General features: G+C 35.7%; 1 protein-coding gene across 4 annotated transcripts in view; it reads left to right on the top strand.

The window, feature by feature from the left end:
• Erbb4 (erb-b2 receptor tyrosine kinase 4) overlaps window positions 1-13597 on the top strand; it is a 1086504-nt gene that overhangs the window by 564732 nt on the left and 508175 nt on the right. The gene's annotated exons all lie outside the window — the stretch shown is intronic.

The raw sequence follows: 13597 nt of genomic DNA on the forward strand, positions 1-13597 counted from the left end.
GCATTAGTTAACAATGGCCTATGATAGCACCATGATAGCTCAGTATAACCTAGGATAGAGCAGGTCCTGAGGAAAAAGTACTTAATGAGTAAATATGACCAGAATAAATAATTGAGGAGATATCTAGGAATCTGACTGAGTGAAGGAAAAGCAGGTTAGAGGATAGTATAGGAGAATATAAAAAAGGCCTCTTAGATAAATATGAAGTAATAAAGTTGCTGCCAATAGCATTGGATTGAGTTTGAAGAAAATGCTCTTACGTAGTTATTTATGCATAAGGATTGTATAAACCCAAAGGCAAAGTTCCTGGGTTCTTAGCTGTTAAGTGTTTCTGTGAGCTGAGTGATGACGGAAAAACTTAGAAAAAAAGTTGCACAATCCTGTTTGTCTGCCTAGCATGATTAGTGCTGTCTACATGGGAAGGTAAGAAACAGATTAGTATGAGAAGAGTCGCTGTTATAAAATCAGTTAATGTGTATGAGGATATTTGTGCTTTGTGTATTTAATGATTCAATTATACTTTTTAATTAATTAATATATAATTACACCTTACCTCTTCTCCTACTCCTCATATTTAGGCCTCTTTTTCTTTAATTACTCTGTGTGTGTGTGTGTGTGTGTGTGTGTGTGTGTGTGTGTGTGTGTGTGTAAGAGAGAGAGACAGAGAGCAGGTGGAGTAAATATATAAATACAACTTACTGAATCCATTTAGAGTTTCTTGTATGTATTTTTTTAGGACTGACCACTTGGTATTAGATAACCATTTAAGGGGATCATCCCTAGAGAATACTGATTCTCCTAGTTCTTTTCAATTATAATTTACTTTGATAGGGGGAAATGACAAGGTATATTATTCAATATAGTAATATTATACTGAATAATAATGGATACACTAGTTTGAGGCTTGAGCAAGTACCAGATATGGTGCTAAACTGTTGCAATATTAGAGAAGGAAGGTTTAAAGTAGATGTGGTAGAGAAGACAAGTTGTTCAACAACACATCTTCACTTCTTGTTGATTGTGAGGAGTTCCCCAGTCCCTTTTGTCATTTATTATGGTTTTATGTATTTTATCCTATAAAATTAGTTTTGATAGTGTCTTATTTTTAAACCTAGCCTGTTAAAAACCTCAAATGCATTCTCCTTTGTCCTATGAATCTTAGCTGTTTTGACCCTAAGAAGGACTCCTACTAATGGAGGATATGGAGCCTGAACAAGCCATCTTCAGTAACCAGGCTAGGCTCCCATTGGTGGGACTGTGACACTAACCCAGCCATAGTCTATGACCCATAGCCTCCTCTGCCTTCAAGGTACACTGGTGCAATGGTGGCTTAGTGATTGTGGGAATGGCCAGCCAGTGACTGGTCTAAATTGAGACCCTCACCAAGAGAGGGAGCCCAGGCCCAACACCGCCTAGATTGCTAAGATCCAAAAGCTTCAAGGCTCAGAGACATAGGGTAGAACCAAACATGACTGAGAAAGAATAAAAAAAAAGTTAATGAAATGATTTCCAATGATATTCTGCTGTACTCAGAGCCTAGCCCAGTCATCATCAGAGGCTTCCTCCAGCAGCTGATGGAAGCAGATACAGAGACCACCAGCCAAACATTAGGTCGTGCTCCTGGAAATCCCCAGAGAAGAGGGAGGAAGGATTGTAGGAGTCAAGAAAGGTTGTTGACATCAGAAGAACACAGCCCACAGAATCAAACAAGCCTGGATCACAGGGGCTCATAAAGACTAAACCAAAACTAAGGTGCCTACATGGGTCTGTGCTAGGTCCTCTGCATATATGTTTAGATTTTGCTGCTTGGGGTTTTTGTGGGACTCCTGAAAATCAATGTGGGGGTGTCTGTGGCTCTTTTGCCTATTCTTGGGACCCTTTTCCTCTTGCTGTGTTGCCTGCTCCAGGCTTGATATGAAGGTATATGCCTAATCTTATTGCATCTTGTTATTCTGAGATCAGTTGATGTCACTGGAAAACATGCTCTTTTCTGAAAAGAAAGGACCATTAGTAGATCTTGGGGAGAATGAAGGTGTGCATGGGAGTAGTATTGGGAGGAGAGGAGGAAGGCAGCAGTTGGAATGTATTATATGAAAGAAGAATACAGAAAATTAAATTAAAAGACAAGAAAAGAGAGCTAGAATGATATATTAAATGATCACTCGTGGGGACGTGGAATATGGTCCTCTGCCACAAGCCTTTGCCACCAATCCGCAATACCCTTCCCCTACATTTTGTCTGAAGTGTCAGGCACAAACACATTGGTTTATACAAGTAAGAAATATCTAACTCGGGGCCAGGCAGTGGTGTTGCACGCCTTTAATCCCAGCAATGGGGAGGCAGAGGCAGCTAGATATCTGTGAGCTCGAGGCCAACCTGGGCTACAGAGTGAGTTCCAGGAAAGACGCAAAGCTACACAGAGAAACCCTGTCTTGAAAAACAAACAAACAAACAAAAAAGAAATATCTAACTCGGTGTTTAGGAGGCATTATACATTTTAAGGGTTTTTTTATGATAACATCTAATATTATCCTGACTTAGTCTATAATAATAATTGAATGAAAAGATCTTTCCAAGCAAAAGTACTGCAACTCAGGCAGTGGTGAGCTGACAGGGAACTCATGGGTGGTGAACTTGGACCTTAGATATAAACACAAGGAGCGCATGCAGAGTGAAAACCCCATCAGCCTTCTTCATCATCATGCACCATGGATGTAAAACAATGCCTCTGTTCACTAATTAATGAACTAATTGGTATTGCATACTTCAGAAATTTGAAAGCAAAAACAATTTATAGAAGTAGAAGGAGAGAGCAATCAACCTAAGTTACTTGGAGTTTATTATTCTATGTGTTTACATTATATTTAAATTTATAAAATGAACAGGGTATGCTATTATTCCCATATGCAAAATTGGGCTAACTCTGAAATAATTTACTCATTTAAATAACATTTTAAAGTTGAAATGTATCGTTAATTTTGATTAAGTTTCATGCTATATAGATATTACTGAAAATAATTTTGTCATGTTGAGAATATATGTGCAAAATTATCACATATGTCATTTAAATTAAGAATAATTTTCCTGTTTGGTACATTCCCCATATTCTACTATATAAGTAGGTACAATACTTAGAACCTAATATTGATTGAAAGTGATTAACCAATAAAGTTTATGTCATTTAATTATACAATGGATTAGATATGAGTATCCATATAGCTATTTCAGCAATTTGGATGATAAATTCAAAGGTGTTTTTGTATGCAAATGAGCTACTATTGTTCTTTTAAGTAATAAAATTGGTAATATAACATGTGGGTAAATCATTAACTCAAATTTTAGCTTGCTGGCATGGTGGTGCATGTCTTCAATCCCAACACTCAGGAGGCAGAGGCAGATGGATCTCTGAGTTTAAGGCCAGCCTGGTCCACAGAGCGAGTTCCAGAATAGGCTCCAAAACTACAAAGAGAAACCCTGTCTCAAAAAAAAAAAAAAAAAGAAAAAAGAAAAAAAAAACAAAAGAAAAGAAATTAGCTTAGCTTTAAATTTAGTATTTTTAAATATCTTATTTAAGACTGAATGATGGGAAGGACCAATGTTTTTTTTTTTATATTTCATTGCATGTACCAAATCATTTACTTATTCATAAAACGTATTCATAGATGTGCTAACTGTTTATGAATTTTTAAAAGTGTATCTGACCAATGAACTTACTCTCAGCATAATTGAAATGTAAGTCTAGACATTCTGCTAAGGCCCCAAATTACCTCTACATAAATCATATTAATGTCTCACAAATGGCACCTTAGTCACACACCTTGTACATTTTTTCTTCTCCACCACACTTACCCTGGTCCAGTTGGACTTGAGATAGAAATGCTGATGGGTGAGTAAGTAAATTAGTTTGTAAATCAGGACTCAAAAGAGCAAACTGGCCAACTGAACATTATCTATTTGTCTAGAAAGACATGGAATAGGAGCATAAGGACAGAGTAGCCAAAATATTCCCACAGTTCATTTTCTTTTGAAGAAAATGCATAGAGAGTCAGCCCTTTATGATGCCTAATATGCCGTCAACATTTATATATCTTTTCAATTTATGCCTGTTTTCCTAGAAACATTTGAAGTTCCTAAACTTTCTAGGGTTAGAAATCTAAGAGGAAAAGCGCATTTGCTAAAGGTAGTGCTAGGTACGCTGGTTTTATTAGCGCATTGGCAAAATTAAAAAGTGTCCTCTGTCTAAGAGCTCAAGTCTCTGTTACTATCATAGTGAGTTTTATTTTACTCAATAGCAGCTTTACCCAAACATGCTACAAGGACGGACTTGTTTTGGAGAATCAAATAGCGACAGCAAAGAGTTCAGCAATCAATGCATTTAATTGCAGGAATTAATTCAAAGATGTATATTGGATTGTTTGAAATCCTAAGGCGAAAATGACAAGGACTTAGTGTGTAAAAAGCAATTTGATGCTCAGGACAAATCAAAAATGATTTCCCAATCTATATTTCAGTGATTCTAAAGTGAAGCTAGCTACAATGTTTTCCCTATGAAAATGTATACAGTGTGTAAAAGGTGAGTGTTAGGAACACTCAGACAGTATGATTGTAAGTAGTACCCTAAAGCTCATAGCCATCATTGCCATAGCATTTAAAAGGTATCTAGATGAAGGGAAAAGGGAGGTGATGTGAGTGCAAGAGCATGTGTGGGTGTCCTGCGGGGCACACTAGTAAGGCATCAGTCTGGCCAAAGCGGGTGCTTATTAAAGCCTGGAGACATTGCCAGGCAAAGTCTATTGACACAAAACCTTCTTTCAGCTCCTTTCCCCCACCCCATCCTGTGGGGCTTTGAAAGAAAACGGCCCCCATAGGTCACCAGGGAGTGGCACTATTAGGAGGTTGGCCTTGTTGGAGTAGGTGTGGCATTGTTGGAGGCAGTGGTTTCTGGGGAGGGCAGGCTTTGATGTCTAGGATGCTCAAGCCACACCCAATGTGACAGTCTATTCCTGCTGCCTACGGATCCAGATATAGGACTCGGAGTACTTCTCCAACACCGTGTCTGCCTGCATGCCACCATGCTTCTTGTCATGACAATAATGGACTTAACCTCTGAACTGTAAGCCAGCCCCAATTAAATTTTTTACTTTGTGTCACTGTGACCATGGCGTCTCTTCACAGCAATAGAAACACTAACAAGACACCTCAACCATAGATCTCGTTTTCTTCATCCTTTGCCTTTTTGGCTGTCTGTGAAGCTTGGAATTTCTTAGTGTGTCTAGTCAGTTGTATCTGGTTCCTCGTAATTGGAGTAAATAGTGGAGTTTAAGGTTAAATGCAGAATACAGCAAGATCAGTCTCTCCAATTAAAAACAAATGTATTACATTCTAAGTTGAAAAGAAAACTGAGGGAAATAAAAAGAAGTAAATTAGGAAATGGACATGCCTTCCCATTTCCCTCTTCTCTGTTTATCCTGAATGCTAATACATATTTTCAAAGCAAAATACACTTTAATCTCCCAATTTTGTGAAATATCTGTATGCATTCATTTGTGGAATTTCACAAAGCAAGGTTGTTTTTTATTTCCCTCTTTTAAAGAAAATGGCAGCAGCATTGGTTTTGTTTACACCTTTAGCAAAAATGATCAGGCTTCTTAAGGCTTATCTGCTTATAAAGTCTCATCAGCAGTTATGAAATTGAACAAAACAGTTTTTATAAAGTCAAGGTGTTTTCCTACCAAGTGGGTAGCTGTTATCTCACACTGTGTGTGCATCAAAAAGACTCCAACCTCTCTTGAATTCTAAAGCTTTTATTTCTTTTAACTTTGAGACTCTTATTGAGATTGTAATAAAAAACAATAATTTATGACATTCATTGTTATATAATTAAGCATTTTAATTAGCCAGATATCTTTAGCCACTCTCTCAAACTCAGACAGGCAACAGGCTTTCAAGGAATTAAAACAAAATGAACTTTCAAAATTATTAGGAATAGTGATACCCGAGCTTGGAGGGAGACATGGATGGGTTGGGATAAAGAAGAATCCCTAACATCTCTCTGTCTTGCTCATCTTTGCTTCACTTTCTTTAGATTAAATGGCTAAATATTAGTTTTGTATTTTTATAACTACAAATATATAACTTAGCTATTCAACCATGACTCAAAAACTTCACCACCTTCTTTTCTGACTGGACCTTACGTTAGTGTTCAAAGGTCCTTTGGCTTCTGTTACTTTCTACATATTACGTGAGATCTCAGAATTTGGTGCTAGCTCTACCAGTATAATCTATTGCTAAATACTGTATTCATTTAATTGATTTAATATATATCTAATATTCTTGGGGAAACAAGTGTTTCATAAGATATTCATATGATCTGATCGATTTCATATCATCAGATTTACTTATCAGATTTTCTGCTTTTTTATATCTAAATTTTGTGGGATAGTTACAGGACTGAGGAATCTGGATGCACACATCCACGCTAGGCCCCGGGTGGAGTGCCGGGAGTCAATTAGCGAGAAAGAGGAGGGTTTATATGAGGGAGAATTGTTGAAACCAAGGTTGGATAAAGCACAGGGACAAATAGCCAAATGAATGGAAACACATGAACTATGAATCAAAGGCTGAGGGGCCCCCAACTGGATCAGGCCCTCTGAATAGGTGAGAGAGTTGATTGGCTTGATCTGTTTGGGAGGCATTTAGGCAGTGGTACCAGGTCCTGGGCTCATTGCATGAGTAAGCTGTTTAAAACCTGGGACTTATGCAGGGACGCTTGGCTCAATCTGGGAGGAGGAGACTGGACCTACCTGAACCGAGTCTATCAGGTCAATCTCAGTCCTGGGGGAGGCTTTGCTCTGGGAGGGAATAGGGGGTGGGCTGGGGGGAACGGGAGGGGGGCAGGAAGGGGGAGAACAAGGGAATCTGTGGCTGTTATGTAGAACTGAATAGTATTGTAAAATAAAATAAAGAAAACAAAACAAAACAAAACATAGGTTGCAGAAAAACCCATTGAAAGACAGATCCACTTTCAGAAATACAGAAAAGAAAATACCTCAATGCCTTCCACTTTGTATGCTCCACTTGAAACAATTCATTTTAGGCTGTTTATCATTTCAGAATGAGACACATTGTCTAATTTGATCTCATGAAATCCACTGAGCTAAGTATTAATTGTTGGTTTTGTCTACTTGGTGTAATCCATGAGAACCCACCAACTATGCAGAGAATATTAAATATAAGCATGAAGCAGGCAAGATGAACAATGTATTAGTCCCTTCCTTTTTGCTTCCCATGAATGTGACTCTTCTTGTTGTCTAGAGGTCCTGTTGAGGTCATTTTCTCAAAGTGACATCCTCACCTGTAAACTGTAACTTGAAGCTAAAAGAAACTTTTTCTTTTCTGATTTGCTTTCCATTGATTTTCCCAGAAAAGAAACACAACTAACAACTCCTTTGTCTGTAGTAGTTCAAGACCCTTGATTTGAATACCCCCCCCCACTATTCTCTCTTTGCAACTAAATTTCTTTAAAAAACATCATCTAAATATTTTGTTAGTATTTTGTGATTCTCTCTGATTTTCATCTTACATCATTCAACTAAGCTTATACAAAAAGCGAATGACATATTTTTGAATCCAATAGATAATGCCGTATCTTACTATCTCAAAATTCTTCCTTTGATTGGAAAGTTTAATCCAGTGCCTTTTCATCACTAAGCACTTTGAATTTTCTCCATCATTCTCCTGATGTTTAAATCTCCATACATTCTCATCATCGTTTACTTAGTGACAGATATTGAGGGAATTTATTTATGTGTGAAAGACCCATGCCACTTATTACCAGCATGCATTTATCTATTCTGAACCCTGGGTTCATAAACCTAAATGTACTCTACACATTTACATAGGATAGATGATATATTTTCTATCTTAACCTTTTCCATGGAAAATTATTGAATCTCATTCTTACCCACCGGAAATCACATCTGTTGTTCTTGCTAGTTTAGGAATTGTATCATATACATGATTGCTTAAATTAGAAACCCCCAAATTATCTTTATTTTATTCCCAGTGACTGGTCGTCCACAAAAGTGTTATAAATTTACTGGCTATTTATATCAGATTCATTCATATCTCCTCATTTCCACCATCTCTAATCTAGTATAAACTGTAATTATCTTTCACGTGCTATTGATGGTGCCCTCTAAGAGCATTGCTACATTCACTGTACATCTACAGTTCAGTCTCCTTAAAGAACCCATTGATCTTTTTAAAACATAATTTTGTTAATTTTCCTCAATCAGAGCCCCAATACTTTATATTTATAATAGAATAAAAAGCAGTTTCTTTAGTAGAGTCTATAATGCATGATCTTCCTCGTATGAACTCTCACATTATATTTTCCATTTTTTCTTTTGCCATTCACTCTCTTTAAAAAACCCCAGTCCAGGAACTTAGGAAGCATTTTATTTTATGTGTGTTTTTGGTTCCTCTCCCACTAGTACCCATCCTATGACTGGCTTGTCTTCCTTTAAACCTTAATATAAGGCTTTATCCCTAACAAGCATTTTCCAACAGTCTGTATCGACCTATAATCTAAATTGGCTTTATCATCACCCAATGCCCCCATAAGTACTTAAGCAAGCTGTGCATAATTGCTTTTGTGTTGTCTTCTTAGTAATTCCCATAACCTGTAATTACCAATTTATTTCATTTCCTTGGTTACAGTATTTCTTCTCCCCACTGGAGTAAAGCTTAGTAAATGTTAGAACCACATCCAACTTATTTACAGTTATGTCGCGCAGCACTGGAGTTTGACAACCATCTCCTAATGTAAATTTAAGTGGACCCTTATCTTCACGTACACTGTTTTTTTTTTTTTAATTTTATTTTGACAATTAACTGTAATATATTCTTTTTGGAACACTCAAGACTTTTCTCTGCATCTCCAAGATTCTTGCAAATATGAGAATTATTTATATAGGAACTTTTGTGGCTTAATTCTTGCTCACAAAAACATACAAAAAAAAATAAAGGCCAAAACAGATTACTTAAGACATTCATAAAACTTCCTGCATTGTAGATAATCTAAACCTAGGTCACATTCCACTATATATTTTTCTTGTCTATGCCACCAATGCATGGGTGAGTGGAATGTTAAAAAGACAGCATTCTGCTTTCTGGTCTGTTTTTCTATGTTGTTGGTAGTCATTATGTTAAATTAATGGGGTTGCTCATTGATCTTAACTGATATTATTAATGCAATATTTTCCTGTCATAAACTCCTACTCAGTATAATTTATTCACCAAATAGTCCTTCCATTTATTCTTTTCTTAAAAGAATCATATTGTTGATATGGTCCCCTATGTTACCAGAAATATAAAAATTCTACTGAGATGTGCAGATAGCTACTACTGATTTATGTCATTAAGATAACAAATATTAAACCATGAGTCCCAATTTATGATATTAAACTATGAAAAATGTTCAAATTAGAATAGGTGGAATAAGGGATCAGCTAGTCAGTGACTGTACTTTCTTTTTCCCATTTGTCCTATAACTAGTTCTGGCTACCTCTTTGATCAGACATCTGTGAAAATAAAAGTCATGATCCCAAAGCCAACTCTCTTACTGTATGCACCACAGTAGTGACACCATCCTGCCCTATGAAATTCACTTTGTGTATAAGCATCCTGTTTCATTTTAATTCTAAACCTTATGTCATATGTTCTCTTTTTATATGGATTTTGTTTTAATTAAGAATAATGTTTTTAGAATATTTTTATAAATCTTCTAGGGTATTTATTTGAATAGAATAGGGACATTGTGTCACTTACTGTTAAAATATCAACATACTGACTGGATGGCTGCATGAAGAGATGGAAGGTTTGGATTTTGTTTAGTAACTTTCACACAGTTGGGCAGCCAATGACTTTGTCATTGTTTTTTTTATTATTATTACTGCTTATTCCCCATCTTAACAAACCTTATTCTGTTCTTACACAAAGCTTGTGTTCTTAGGATGCCTGGGATCGCTCAAGTCTACACTGTAAGCTGCTACTAATTTTTTGGGGTAATGGATTCATGCTAGCCAATAAGACCATTTACTCCAGATATATTGTGGTTGGTTAATGATAAGAAAGAAGTGACATAAAGAAAAAGAATTATTGATACAACTAATGCTCAGTCTTATGATTTGTCACCACATCATGGAGGAACTAATCTGTCTATGTATAATTAAAAGGTGGCATGGGCCAGGAAGCTGACTATCATAAATATCTAGGCAGACAACTTACAGCTTTATATCTTTTTTTTTGCCTACATCTAGTAAAGGTGAAAAATACTGATCATCTTAAAATTGTCTTTATATTACTTTTAACCTAAAATACACATTTAGGTATACAGTATGGTACATAAGTAAAAAGATTTGCTATTATTGTAGGGTTATTGTACATTAACTTTAAATGCTTAATCATTCAAAATGTGTAGTGTCAGAATGTATTTTAAACAGCTTATAATTTGTTGTTCCATATGTTGATGTTGAAAGAGATTTTAAATAAGGTGATAAAGAATACTCTTCTCATAGTCTACCTTCAAAATAGAAATAGAATAATACAGAATTTTGAATAACATAAAAGCTCAAACTTTTGAGTCAGTTCAAAATTATAATCAGAACACTATAAAAGGAATTACAGCTTTCCCCCAAATGTCAATAACTTGCTATTGCTGCCATTGAGTTTTTGTCTCTTCCAAGTGTCTTCCATGTACAAATGAGCAACTTTGGATATTATATTATTCAATATATTTCACATTGCAAAGTTTCAATGTATCATTGTGAATACATTTACATTAGGCAAAGGAAGTTTACATTTATTTGCTATGAAAATAATTGATTATATTTTACTCTGAGCAATACAGAGCTCAGAGTCAAATGTGCCACCTCTCAGGGTTCCATTGCATAAGATGCTTAAGTTAATTCCCTGCTATTTGTCCTGTGTCCGGGATGGATGACACACATAGATTTTAGGAATGAACACAAAAACCCCTTGGCAAATAAACTTTGATTACCATATTTATCAAAGGTATTGACCAAAAGGACATTGTAGGGTCTGTGAAAAATCCACCATGCCCTCAGATGTCTAGTTAACAAAAAGGAAGACTGGTTTAGAGCTGGATATATTTTACTACATTATTTGTTAATTAATTGCCAGTCACATGACTCCAAAAAATGGCATGATTGTGTTGTTGCTTATGCCAATGGAATTCTTTAAAACTAGCAATTTTTTGCCAGATTTCTGTTGTTTACCATAGTGGATTAATTTAGGATTAAGCTTAAAACAAATTTACTTTATTAAACACATGTACACTTCAAGTTCTAAGAGAAATGAGACAGTTCTGGGTGCATTTCCAAAAGATTTAAAGCACAGCAATCATTTAAAATAGTATGCACTTTATAGGAAAAATTTGCAGAATAGGTGTAATTAATGGATTTGACAAGGCTTATGGAAGTTTTTTTCACAACACATGAAAATATGTCTACATATTGAGATGCCTGCCTCAGTCCTCCAGCTACTCTCTGGGATCTGTTTACCAGAGATCATGCGTGAAAATAGAACCACAAACATCTCCTCACTTTCAGAGAGCTAAATTTGTTTTTATATTATGCTGGTTAAACCTAAAACTAAATATTGGGATTAAAAAATAGAAAAATGATAATCTTCCTGTGGTCAGTGACCATTTTAAACTATTCCATTTCATGAGCTCAAGGGATAAATACCATGGGATTAGGTGAGGACTCTGTGTTCATGGGTATTTACCAGAATGATTTTCTATTTCTTTTGTCCATTCTTCTTCTATTACCCTGCCTTGATTTTGGAATTACCATTGAAGATACCATATAAACTCTATGATTTGTGGGAGATTATTTTTATTGACTTTTCTATGAAATTTGAAGCTTTATAAAAATCACATTTGTTCATGCGATGTACATGACTTTTAGTGTCGAGTTAAAATTTATTTAATAAACTAAAATATCTCATTAAAACTCAGACATTTTGACAAGTATGTTAGAATTTATATTTCACTGTGAACCCATTAAAAATGTTATGGCTTTCAGGTTACCTACATTTTACAAATGAGTCTTGATTTGTAGCAAGGTTTAAGCAACATTGCCTAGCACTACTCCAGGTGGTTCAGACTTTAGACACAGGCATTATGATATTCTGAGTGACTATATGCTCAATATGAATATTTTCACAACTCTCTGAATAATAAAGCTGCCTACAAGAAATTGGGTTTTTATCTTTGCTGTCTGTCCTTAGGGCTATCCAATATCAAAGTAAGAATGGAAGACAGATTACATGAAGGAGTGGAATTGAGTGAGTTTCTTTCATTTTCTCTTCACAGAGGGAAGTGTATGTAGATAGGACCCACAGAAATTGCAGCATGGGTGATTATATCAGCTACTTGCTCCCAAATGTAATCCTTTTCTTAAGTTCGAGGGAATTTGGAATTCATGAGGGGAGAATCACGATTCTCCACTCTCAACAAAACATTCAACATATTTGTTTTCTGGAAATGGTCATATTAAAATTTTTTATCAGATTATATACTTCATAAGCTAGTTAAAGATCATCCTGAGGTTGGTGACAGGAGACATCTCTAGGAAAAACTGGCCATTATATAGGAAAGCATTCACAGAAAGATATCAAAGATAATAACCATATCAAGAAAAAAATGTGTCAAATCTACAGTTCACATGAGAAAAGCCACATGCGCAGTCAGTGTCCCAGCTGTGATCTGTTAGAGTATGAAGTTTTCCTCCAAGTGCAAGGTGACAATCATTTTGATTCATCCCCAGATTTCACCATTAAATCTATTAGGTTAAAGCCTAAAAATTAGTTTATTTTTGACTATTTTTTTCTTCATTTTCACAAGACCATAGAGCCTCATTTTTTTTTTATTTTAAATGTTTTCCCCATTGGTCCCTAGAAGGAAAGGCTTGAATTTATCATCTCTTCAGCAAACGTTATCATCACCACCTCAGCCATTTCATTATAGTACAACTTCAATGACGACCCAGGTTCTACATCTATAGTGACTTTTGTTTTTCAGTCTGAATCGATAAAACCCTTTGCACAATCACATATCATCTGAAATTTGATTCAAGTATGCCTTGTATTTCTTTCCCTTTATGATGATTTTTTTTATATTTACTTCTTTGTTCCAGTTTTATGTGTATTTGGGACCATTTTCTGGTTGTGTGTACTTTGATTCATGCATGGTATATATAAAATGTATGCATTGTGTACCATATGAAAGATTGAGTATTCTTGGGTATGCCTGATGAGTTCAGAAGAAGATATTGATTATCTTCCTCTGTTAAAGCTTAAAACAGGTTGCTTTCCACTTTATTCCTTTGAGACAGGGTCTCTCACTAAACCTGGAGCTCACTGTTTTATATGTAGGCTAATTGAACAGCAAGGCCCGATGATCTTCCTGTCTATGAACCAAGATGATCCCGACCACATAAAACTTTTTCTGAATACTAGGAAACCGAATGCAGGTCCTCATGATTGGGTAGTAAACACTTATCCACTGAGC

Source organism: Peromyscus leucopus, chromosome 13, assembly GCF_004664715.2.
Source record: "Peromyscus leucopus breed LL Stock chromosome 13, UCI_PerLeu_2.1, whole genome shotgun sequence".
Taxonomy (NCBI): Eukaryota; Metazoa; Chordata; class Mammalia; order Rodentia; family Cricetidae; genus Peromyscus; species Peromyscus leucopus.